Source organism: Nelumbo nucifera, chromosome 8 (genome assembly GCF_055504915.1).
Source record: "Nelumbo nucifera cultivar China Antique chromosome 8, China Antique-T2T, whole genome shotgun sequence".
Taxonomy (NCBI): domain Eukaryota; kingdom Viridiplantae; phylum Streptophyta; class Magnoliopsida; order Proteales; family Nelumbonaceae; genus Nelumbo; species Nelumbo nucifera.
Window position 1 is genome coordinate 18,987,138 of NC_142656.1, and position 9,109 is coordinate 18,996,246.

At 34.2% G+C, this 9,109-nt stretch overlaps 1 pseudogene; it reads right to left on the minus strand.

Moving 5' to 3' along the window:
- Positions 1 to 4,872: 4,872 nt before the first annotated feature.
- LOC148789688 (U2 spliceosomal RNA) lies at positions 4,873 to 5,084 on the minus strand (annotated as a pseudogene).
- Positions 5,085 to 9,109: the final 4,025 nt, after the last annotated feature.

Genomic DNA, 9,109 nt, shown 5'->3' on the forward strand with positions numbered 1-9,109 from the left:
ATAATTTTTCTAATGCAACCCAATTGTTTCCATTCTGGCATAATTTTTTTGTGGATGCTTTTACAACCCAATATTTTTTTCTGGGAGTACCTTCTTCCATGGGCTGCATTCTAGTGAATTGTTCTTCAGTGACGAGGAATATTCTTTGTTCTGGCATAATTTTTCTGATGCAACCAATTGTTTCCGTTCTGGCATAATTTATTTTGTGGATCCTTTTACAACCCAATATTTTTTTTTGGGAGTACCTTCTTCCATGGGCTACATTCTGGTGTGTTGTATTCTAGTGAGTTGTTCTTCAGTGACGAGGAGTATTCTTTGTTCTGGCATAATTTTTCTGATGCAATCCAATTGTTTCCATTCTGGCATAATTTATTTTGTGGATGCTTTTCCAACCCAATATTTTTTTTGGGAGTACCTTCTTCCATGGGCTGCATTTTGGTGTGTTGTATTCTAGTGAGTTGTTTTTCAGTGACGAGGAATATTCTTTGTTCTAGCATAATTTTTCTGATGCAACCCAATTGTTTCCATTCTGGCATAATTTTTTTGTGGATGCTTTTACAACCCAATATTTTTTTTTGGGAGTACCTTCTTCCATGGGCTGCATTCTGGTGTGTTGTATTCTAGTGAATTGTTCTTCAGTGACGAGGGATATTCTTTGTTCTGGCATAATTTTTCTGATGCAACCCAATTGTTTCCGTTCTGGCATAATTTATTTTGTGGATGCTTTTCCAACCCAATATTTTTTTTTGGGAGTACCTTCTTCCATGGGCTGCATTTTGGTGTGTTGTATTCTAGTGAGTTGTTTTTCAGTGACGAGGAATATTCTTTATTCTGGCATAATTTTTCTAATGCAACCCAATTGTTTCCGTTTTGGCATAATTTTTTTGTGGATGCTTTTACAACCCAATATTTTTTTCTAGGAGTACCTTCTTCCATGGGCTGCTTTCTAGTGAATCGTTCTTCAGTGACGAGGAATATTCTTTGTTCTGGCACAATTTTTCTGATGCCACCAATTGTTTCCGTTCTGGCATAATTTTTTTGTGGATGCTTTTACAACCCAATATTTTTTTTGGGAGTACCTTCTTCCATGGGCTGCATTCTGGTGTGTTGTATTCTAGTGAATTGTTCTTCAGTGACGAGGAATATTCTTTGTTTTGGCATAATTTTTCCGATGCAACCCAATTGTTTCCGTTCTGGCATAATTTTTTTGTGGATGCTTTTACAACCCAATATTTTTTTTGGGAGTACCTTCTTCCATGGACTGCATTCTGGTGTGTTGTATTCTAGTGAGTTGTTCTTCAATGACGAGGAGTATTCTTTGTTCTGGCATAATTTTTTTGATGCAATCTAATTGTTTCCGTTCTGGCATAATTTATTTTGTGGATGCTTTTCCAACCCAATATTTTTTTTGGGAGTACCTTCTTCCATGGGCTGCATTTTGGTGTGTTGTATTCTAGTGAGTTGTTTTTCAATGACGAGGAACATTCTTTGTTCTGGCATAATTTTTCCGATGCAACCCAATTGTTTCCGTTCTGGCATAATTTTTTTGTGGATGCTTTTACAACCCAATATTTTTTTCTGGGAGTACCTTCTTCCATGGGCTGCATTCTAGTGAATTGTTCTTCAGTGACGAGGAATATTCTTTGTTTTGGCATAATTTTTTTGATGCAACCAATTGTTTCCGTTCTGGCATAATTTTTTTGTGGATGCTTTTACAACCCAATATTTTTTTTTGGGAGTAACTTCTTCCATGGGCTGCATTCTGGTGTGTTGTATTCTAGTGAATTGTTTTTCAATGAAGAGGAATATTCTTTGTTCTGGCATAATTTTTTTGATGCAACCCAATTGTTTCCGTTCTGGCATAATTTTTTTGTGGATGCTTTTACAATCCAATATTTTTTTTTTTGGGGAGTACCTTCTTCTTCCATGGGCTGCATTCTGATGTGTTGTATTCTAGTGAATTGTTCTTCAGTGAAGAGGAATATTCTTTGTTCTGGCATAATTTTTCTGATGCAACCAATTGTTTCCGTTCTGGCATAATTTTTTTGTGGATGCTTTTACAACCCAATATTTTTTTTTGGGAGTACCTTCTTCCATGGGCTGCATTCTGGTGTGTTGTATTCTAGTGAGTTGTTGTTCAGTGACGAGGAATATTATTTGTTCTGGCATAATTTTTCTGATGCAACCCAATTGTTTCCGTTCTGGCATAATTTTTTTGTGGATGCTTTTACAACCCAATATTTTTTTGGGATTACCTTCTTCCATGGGCTGCATTCTGGTGTGTTGTATTCTAGTGAGTTATCGGGGGAGCCCTTTTTGGCTCTTATTTCGGACCATCATCATTTAATGGGGACGTGGCCTTTTTCTTGTCTCATGCCTAGAGACGGCTTACCATGAAAGGAGTTTACATTTGCAAGATAATTGTTACGTCTAAGCCTGGGTGAGACGACTGTTGGCTTTCTCCTTTTCACTTTTCAAGTCTGAAGATTTTAGTTATGATAGCCATAGAAGGGGTGACTTTAGTAATTTTTTCTTTTTTTTTTTTTTTTTATGTATCCCCATTTTCGGGAGTTTTCTTTATGAGTTTTGACTATATTGGAGGTCAGTCCTCTTTTATTGGCGTTTTCATCTTTTTGTGCCGTTTACAATGTGTTTACAAGAATTTCTCTCGCTGCACAGGATTTCTTTCTTTATCAGCAATTTGTTTTGGGTTTAACTTTTCATTTTTTTGTTTACAATTGCTGAGTGTACTTTCATGGATTGTATTTGAGATTCTAAGCATTCTTAATGAAATTAGCCATTGCCTTCAAAAGAAAATAATAATAACATTGCTAACATTTAAAGAATGTATTACACGTGGGATGCATGGAGTGTTGGATTTGACCTTTGCTATTTAATCATTTTTTTAATTAATCATATTTAATTATTTAATAAATTTCCTTTTATCAATTTTTTAATTTTTCAACATTTTATTGATTGCTCAATTATTTTCTTGTTGAATTAGTCAATATTAATTGCTTAATCAAATTTTTATTTGAATAAATTAAATTATTCAATATTTTCTTGTTAATTTAATTCTTAATTAGTAAATTACTTAATCATTTTATTATTTAACTATCCACTCTATAGTGAATAATCAATTATATTTGTTTAATCATATTATAGTACTTTTCTCAATTTATTAATTATTTAATAATGTTCTGTTTAAGTAAATGTTTTGAATTATTTAATCATTTTTATTCATAATTGAATAATTTTGTATTTCTCTTATCAATTTGTTACTTATGTAAATGAATGAATTAATTTAGTTAAATTAATTGAATTAAGGTAATTATTGATTCATAGAGAAAGCACCGTGTGCTTACCCATGAATGAATTGAATTACTATTTCCTGAAAATGTGGGTAGTTGAATTTGAATTCTATTTCTTATAAAAACGGGATGACACATGTCTAGGAGGGAGATTTGGCCTGAAAGCCTTCCTTTAATATATATGTATATATATATATTAGATGAGGATGGGAGATGTTACAAACATTGATTATTAAGGAGTGAGAGAGTGAGAGAGTGAGAGAATAATAGTGTTGTTAGCAAGTAAATTTGGAATTTATGAGAAACAATGAAGACCAATGAGGGTTTTAATTTTGTCTTGTTACATTTTTAATGACTTCATTCAAAAATGAATATTCGCATGTGTGAGAAAGGAGAATAGGAGGAGGCACATGTGAACTTTGTGGTGACCCGTGCGATGCATAGCCTACTTTTTAAAAATGTATTTTAAGGAAAAAAACAAAATATGTGCTTAGCATGAGATCAATAAACAATTTAAAAATTGAACTAAGAAGATAACCAAAGGCCCATGTTAAATACTTTCTTACTACATTTATTGTTGAACCAAAAGAATCCCTGAAATAAATTTACATTAAATTAATACAAAAATAGACAAAAATGTAATAATCCATGGAAATGAGAAATGATTTCTTTACTTTTATATAAGAAAATTGGTTACTCCAAGCATTGGTGGGTAAATGTGGGTATTGACATTAGTTTGGGTTCAAGTTAGCGTTCATATTTAGGTCGGCACTTAACCTAACCCAATCAATTTTTGATTCATTGATATTTAAATCCCAATCCAATTTAAGTCAATTTGAAGTCAATCATTATATTTGATATTCGTGATAAATCCATCTTTTCCATTGGATCATCTAGGCAATCCAACCCAATATGGTGTTTTTTTTTTCTTGTTTGTTTTTGAAATATAGAACCAATATTCAAAGAAATCGATTGAGATTACTTTGTTGGGTTTGGGTAGACCCATCATCTTCTTGGTTGGATTCACAATTTGACATTTTAGGAGTGGGCCGTCTAAATCCAAGATAACAAGGGGCCCAAACTATAGATAAGAGAACTTTATTGTGTAATGTACTAATTAATCAAAATTTAACTCTAAGAGTTGGTAGGGGTGCGCCAGACCCATGAAGTAGTGCAACACAAAGGCAATGCTCGAAAGCCCTAGTAGCAAACAAGGATTAAATTATCAGTATTAGGTATTGTATTGAACATTTTAGATACGGATATGCTTTAAAAAGATATGGATACAGACGAAAGATATGAAAACACATGGCAACACTAGGAAAATAATACAAATTTCATAAATACATCAATTACACTAACTTTAAAAGTCAAAATAGCCACAAATAAAGTATAAATACATAAATACATCAAGTGGTAGAGTGCCATTCTAATACTAAACAATCAAGTTGATCAATCAAGGATATGCCTGCAAAGTGCACTTGTTTGATCACATACTAAACAATCAAAACTTTTAAAACAAAGGCATTTCATAATGCAATTCATTTTCTCCATCCATGGGACAAAAGAAACTGGAGCAAATACAAAACATGAACACTTTTTGGTGTTTTTTTTTTCCAGATTTAGAACTCGATTTCTGCAAGCTACTGAAGTGGGCCTTCTCCAAAGAAAAATTAATTTAATATCATGTGGGCTGATGGCCCACGTATCAGATATTAAACTGATAAGAACAGATACTACACATGATCTTAGCCAAAAGGCCGAGAAAGGTATGCTTTGTTTTGCCTCTCAATTTGTATTTTATAATTCAGCTCTCCTTCCTCTCCCATGTGGGACTAAAGCTCAGTTTGGAAGGAGTATTAATACAAATGTATTGAGTGCAAAACTTTTTATTTTATATTATTTTGTATGTATTTGTATCATACATATTTTTATTTGTGCTCTTCCTAAACTGAGCCTAAATGATGAATTGATCTCTATTTTGAAATTCTGAAATAAGTATGCATCATTTTTTTCAAAATTCATGATAAAAAATTGTATCTTTCAATTTCCTTCTTATTTCTTCCCTAAAACAATATTCTCTCTCAGTAACATGAATGAAGGATATGGCTGGTCTGGTTAGACCTGATCATCCATCAACGAACAGGTGATACTTCAGCCACGGCTGTGATCATGTGATGTTATAATCTAATTTTTCTTTCTTTCTTTAATTTTGGTTTGTATGCCTTATATTAATACTTTTGTTTGTAAGAAAGATTATTTTGTAATTATTTATTGGACAATTTCATTCAAGAGGAAAAGAAGTTCTTTATCTGATCTTCCCTGGAGGCCAGGATCCTCTTCCCCTTTGGCACAAGTAATAATCATTCAATTCTTCCCCCTAACAAAGCAAGCTAGTTAACTGAAGAAGAGTCAGAAAAAATGGTTTCTACAACCTAGCATATCTACCAATAGCAAGGAAATAATAGGCTGTAGTGAGGTAACCATTTCTGTTGATCACTGACTCCTTTCATCAAGTGGGGCAAATACACAGTCTGCACTTGAGTGAGGAGTACTTCTTTTAACAAGTAAATAATTAGGATTTAGGTAGTGTTTGAGAACATTTAAAAGTACTTCTTTTAAGACATAGGACCACACATTAAGTGGTTTTTAAGTACTTATCGGTGTTTGGTAAAAAAGTGGGAAAGAAGTATTTTTTTTTAAAGAAGTACTTTGAAAAAGTGACTTCAAGTTGTTTTTTTTTTTTTAAGTACTCCAAAAAAATGGGATGAATCAGTCCCTGATAATTTTTTATAATGCCTAAAATACCTCTGTGAAGGTTATACCTCATTCTCCATTCATTCGAACCTCAAACCCAGATAGCGGCGCACCAGTTGTAGGTCCACCAGCGACGAGTGAAGAACAGTGGCCAGCGGACCTGTCGTTTGGCCTCTTTCTTCTATGTTCTGAAGTTTTTTTTTCATTTAATCGTTTTTTTTTTTTTGTTTTTTTTTTCAAACTTGAACTCCCTGTTCTTTGTAGATTTACACTTGTGAACTCTCCTGTTCAAGAGGCAAAAAGAAACTGGATTAGAGAAGCAGAAGAGTCAGTATGAGACATTGCTGTTGTTCTGCTGTTCACTTGTTCCTCTTCTTCCCGATCTCCCTCCATCTCTCGTTTTTGCTTGTTTTATAGGAAGAATAAATGGACCTCTGAGATCAGTGCTAACATGATCTCAAGGAGTTATAATCGTTACCATTAAATATGACAAGACCTTCAGAGGAAATAAATGGATGCAAATTTACTAACGGTTGACTGGTTTTATGTTAGATGCAGAAAATGGGTTAGAATTAATAGTTCTACGTCTTCCCTGTTGATAAAGGTGCAAGAAAGGTCGACATAATTAATTTGCTGGTTCCGCTAAAGGGTTTTGTTTGATATACCGAAAGGTTGCAGAAAATTTCTTTCTTGTTGATGTGTTTCAGTAACCTTGCAAAAAGAAGTTGACAATTCGAAGATTGCTTTGGTTGCTGAAGAATAAAAAATTACATGGCGTTTTGAAGAGCTTCAGAAGTAGAGGAACCCTTCCTTCAAAGGAAAACACATTTTCGTTAATGGGTTTGCATTGATTTGCAGAAAATGGGTAAAAGAAATTTTGTTCTTGATTCATTAGTGGATGAAGAAATTCTGGATGCTGAAGAAGCTCTTGTAAAGAGCTCTAATCACAATTCTACTAAACATAAGAAGAAGCAGAAACAGTTGTTGGATGCATTAGAATAAGAACTAGAAGATGAGGTTGTGAAGTGAGGGATAAAATTGTCATTTGTGTCAATATAAGCACTTATGGGGAAAGTAGTTTATCAAACATCCCCACCCCAATAAGTGCTTAAAAACATAATAAGTGACTTGAAATATAGGTTACCAAACAACATTAAGTGGTTAAAATAAGTATTTCTAAGAAGTACTAACAAGTACTTAATCATCAAACATGGCCTTAGCTGTGCATCAAAAGTGCTTATTTTGAGGTATAAGATTTAAAGAATCTTTGAACATTATAGAATTTGGTAGGGGTGTCGCATGAATGAACGCGTACCCCCTTGGTGCTAAATTATACAAAATTATTATACAAAATGTTAAACCGAATGGACTGCACCCTCTTGGTGCTAAAGAGCTCAAGCACACATATCTTCCTTATCTCTCTCCAAGAATCGCCGTAGGGTGCAAAAGCCAAGTCAATCCCACCGTAAGACAACTTTCGTTGGCAAAGCAAAGAGGGCCTGCTAGAGAAGTTGAGATGATGAGTGTTGGTTCGGCTGATATGTTGTTATTCTCTTGTCTAGGCTAGGTATTACAGTCTCTAGTTAATGGGCCTTAGTAACTGGGCCTAATTGTATCTTGTGTTTTATTAGACTGGGTGTTCTATCACTAATCAGGGGCATCCTGGTCCTTTCATGTAAATTATGTATTGTTCTTATATTAGTGAACAGTGTCGACTGATGAACTGTGCCCATTCGAACACGTCAGATTCTCCTCTCTTCTTCTTCCTCTTCTTCTTCTTCTCAGTTTTCATGATCTCTCTTGCCATTCAAGCTGAAGAAACCACCATTTGTAATGAAGAACCAAGTTGCAGAGACATGAGAGGACCATATATATATATATGTTGTGGAGAGTGTTTGTAAGGCTTTTGCTTATTTGCCGACGTCTCTTCCTTAATACTGGGTCAAATAAACCGATAAATGCCACCAACAAAAAAATTGGTTGGTAATTTTATAGCTCTATAGTAGGAGTTTTTGACATTTTGAATATTTATAATTATGCATTGAAAATCATAAATCTTCATTGGACCTGTTCTGTACTTTTTCTGGTTTTATTTACGGAGAAATACGGATACACCCGATGCAGAATTCTGAATTCCAGCCCCCCCTACTACTAGCCCTCTCTCCCCTATAAATCACATCCTGCCCGGGAATTTGGCATCAATTCACGGTCATGATGCATTCCCCCTATACTTTGGGGCTATAAAATTCTGATCTAGGCTGATTGGTCATTTTCCTTTTATTTATATTCCCATGATATCGGAATTCCCGTCACGATGTCATTGGAAAGTGAATACTGTGTATACAATATGGATACTTTAGGGAAAGCTGATTTTGGTTTTGATTTGACAAATGGGTTATCCAACTCGGCTCAAGCACCTCCAAAGATAATATCATCCAACTCTGCTCAAGTACACCCTTCAGAACCTCCAAAGATAACACCGGTCCATCTCAGAGTCCTTGCCTCCATGATATAAAGCATTTCCTGTGAAGCCCCATTTAACTGTTTTTCCTGCAAGTTGTTGCCTTTTTAGAAATCCGATAATTTGTGTTTTGGCCTTTTTTTCCGTTTGGTTAGAAAAAGATTTAATAAATAAAAGCCATAGCCCAAAAAAGATATGCAAAACACATATTAAGCTATTTTCTTTTTGTTTTTGTTTTTCAATTCATCTTCGTACAAAAAAAACACACCTTAACTAATGGTCTTCAAATTGCTAAGATCTTAATGTAAAAATTCAGATTGTCTTTCGGCTTTTAGATTACCTAAAAACTTCTAAAAAAGAGTTGCCAAATAATACAAGTATTGAGAAATTTCCCATATGCGGCTAGAAGGGCTATAAAGTGGGTGTGAAGGCTAATTTTGATTTGACATAGACTATTAATTATTTTTAATAATCAAATCTAACCCCATCCCACACAAGGATTAAGGTATCAATACGATACTCCCGATAGGGGGCATATTGTATCCGTATCCATGATCATGGATACAAGATATGCCACGAC